Genomic DNA, 3,636 nt, shown 5'->3' with positions numbered 1-3,636 from the left:
CCATTATTTTTACACCCAGATCTGTAAAAGAAAGGCTGCATTGATATCATTAGGCACTATAAACACCTGGCATCAAAGAATCCCTTTGAAGCCAATATCTGGCTCTGATACCAATTGTTAAGAAATTTACTGCATAACATAAATAATTACTGAGAGGAATAAATATAAAAATAACCAGCAACAACCATAAACAAATAAACACAAATGTTTATCTGGGAAAAACCCAATCTAATAAGATCTCATTAGCATTGGCCAAAACCTTGGCCAATCCGACCAAGTGAGCCTTCACCGCTCACCTCTACGTCTTGCATTACAATGAATTCCTTCCAGCCTTTTATAAGCTCCATTACATATAATACCACGAGCAGGATACTATGGGTGCACAATACCATGTGCCCCAAAATCATCACTATTTAACCTGGTCAACTTTGACTCTATCCTGAGTCAAGTTTACCTAACAGATTATTCAAAGGTTTCTCCTTTCTTGTGATCATATACTTCATCTTTTTCTCCCTATATAATTTTGTCAACTGACCAAACATGCGAATAGTGGCATAGGATAAATCTAACTGTAATGTTCCTTTAAGTTTTGCACCCCACGACCCAGATAAAAGCATGCCAAATCTAGGGGGAATGTCAGCCACAACTACATCCATGAGAACATTCTTTGCTGGAATCTGATCTAAAGTCACAACCAAATCCTCAATGAGATCAATACATCTGACCCTACCGAAATTAAAGGAATAAAGGTCATGATACTTGCGAGTGATGTCCAAACCCAACTTTTCCATAATTTCCTTTGGCATCAGGTTGTGAGATGCTCCTGAATCAAACATGGCATTATGCAAGACAAAATCATGCAATCTAAGGCTAATGTAAAACAGGGCTACATCACTATCCTCATATTGGCCTCCTAATGCCGGATCAAAAATAAGCTCGGGTTGGTCATCTTCCATGTTAACCATATCATACATGGGATTTACATTTATAATCCTAGACACTTGACTCTTATAACTGCTATTCTTCATTAATTCAATCAAAAGTATTGACACTTTTAACTTAGCATTCTCATTCTCTAAGCTAAAAGTTGTAGTTTTATCTACCTCTTTGACTGGAGCATCCTTCTTTTCAGACTTTTCCTTTGCTACACTTGGCTGATTTGACTTGTCATTGGCTAATTGCACTTTGCTAGAAGTAGGATTTGCTGGCTCCTTTCCTTTTTTCTGAACATTTGGAGAATCATTATTTGGTTGCGCTGCTTCCTTCCGCTTTTGAATTGGATTGGTTGGTACATCTCTGTTCCTAAGTGAATATTTTCTTTGCTACGCTGTGAGTGCATTCATATATCCCCTCTGATATTCATCTGATTCTTCCTCCAAAATTGTTTCATTGGCTAGTATAAAATCCTCATCTTTCTATACAGCTGGGCTTTCTGAATATTCCTCATCCTTCGTGATATAAATAGGCAAACCATCTATTGTAAAAAAGTGATTCTCCTCTCCTATGGGATTCTCATCATCCGTTGACTCTGGGCCATACACATAGTTCTACTGTAGAGGAGTCTTGACTTGCTATTTTGCTCATTGATCTTGTAATCTTTGTTCCTATTGTTTAATCTTGAACTGTGGCTACTACTGACCACGGAAATTTGGATTTCTGATCTGTGTCTCAGGCTTATCTGCAATAGTTAATCTATCAAACATTTTCTCAATTTTATGAAGTGAATGATCTGAGGAAGAAGCTTCTTCCTTTATGATCACTTTCTTCTCAGTCTTTGTCCTAGCTTTCTTAGCTAGTAGATTTGCCTCCACACTCACTGCAATTTTCTGTATATCCTCCAATGTAGCAGGATCTCTTTCTCTCAATTGGTATGCCATGTTGGGATCAAAACCATCTGGAAATTTTATCAAAGCCAGTGCCATCGATGGCTTGATATCAGCTGTAATAGCATTATAGACAATATTGAATCTTACACAGTAATCCTGAACACTTTCACCAACATTCCTCTTTATATTTTCATACTAGGAAAGAATTTGGAGTGTATTTTTCTTTACCTCCCAATGATCCAGAAATTGTCTATGAAGAACCGCCAATGTATTGATAGTCCCGGCAGGCAGTGCTCTGAACAACTTTCACACCTTGCCTCCAAAAATTTGCACAAATAATCGCATAGTCACATTCTCTTCATCTATCTCATGAAGATCAAAGAAGTTGTTCATCCTATCAACATGCTGCTGCACTGCGATACCTTGGGTAGCATCAAGCAATGGAATTTTACTTTGGTAATTAGCAGGCATAGCATCCAAGTTCTGTGGCAAAACGAGAGGTGCATATTTGGTAGCCATTGCTCGAGTTGGATTGGAAACTGGCCTTGGAGAAGCAAGAGGATTTGTAATAACAATAGCAGTCAATGCGATGGGTGTATGAGGTGTCAAAGGAGGTGAAGAAATGATACATGTTTGAGGTGTTAAAGGGGGATAAGAGACAACAGATCTTTGATCAGGTATGGTGGGCTAAATGGGAATGGTGGGGATAAAAAGAGGTTCAGTATGAATTTCAGAACTAGAAAAAATAGCAGATGATCCAAGAGTAGCAGATGCAGATTCTAAGAGCTCGGGAATGTTGGTAGCCACAATAGAAGTTTGAAGATTCAAAATATAAGCATTAATTGATCTATTTTCTCTTTCAATTTCAAGATATTGGACAAACTACGGATTTAAAACAGTGTCACCAACAACACTTTCAAATTTAGTTTCAAACAATGATAGATCAAAATGTTCATCAAATGGGAGATCTTCGAGGAGGATCAGGATCAAGATTGGCCCTGGTGTATCATCTGGAAGCCAGTGTTTTTAATTGTTCCCAAAATTCAAATGGACATTACAATCTTTTCAGCCTATTGAATTCTAAACCTATCATCCAAAATTCTAGAATTGCTTTCAAAGGTACTAGGGCAATAGTTTTTAGTTTCTTCCCCAGTATGGTCGCCACTATGTTAGTGCCTAAAGCTACCTCAGGCTGAAGAAAGGTAGGTCTAGGGTAACATCCAACCACGCTTAACCTGGTAGCTAGCCCTACCAGGTTGGGAGAGGGCTCTCTCCTTGTCAATCTCAATTAGGATATTCACAATTAGGGCTTTAGATGACTAAATTTAATGTAGATTTTAGGCTAGGTATAGTAGCTCAGGGTTTTTGGTTTGATTTTTAGGTTTTGGGTTGAAACAACAAGAGAAAGGATGATTTGGATTATGGCATCAATGTCAGTTTCTATTGACAAACCTCGGGCAAATTAAGTGCCATGTTCAGCCAGGTGAAGATTGTAAATGTCAGAAGTATAAGGGAGAAATCCCGCTACCCTGCAGGCATCAAACAAAGGATGGATCTGCAGCAACAACTTTAGATGAAAGAGAATAACGAGGTTGCTCAACACAGCGCCTGACAACGGATGAATTCTGCTAAAACTACCATTACAACTAATAGAAAAATCATCATGAAAGGAGCATCATTATGGATGAATTCCTAACATATCACTTAGATAATGCTGAAACAAAGGAGAAAAACATAATGTGTAAATGAATTACAGGAGAAAAAACATACTGAACATTTAAGCACCGTGATGAATCCCAGGCCTAAAGGG

This window comes from Pinus tabuliformis, chromosome 9 (genome assembly GCF_031772625.1).
Source record: "Pinus tabuliformis cultivar Carrire ecotype Pingquan chromosome 9, CPIR1, whole genome shotgun sequence".
NCBI classification, from domain to species: Eukaryota; Viridiplantae; Streptophyta; class Pinopsida; order Pinales; family Pinaceae; genus Pinus; species Pinus tabuliformis.
The sequence above is the reverse complement of the archived record's forward strand: the minus strand, read 5'-3'. Positions refer to the sequence as shown.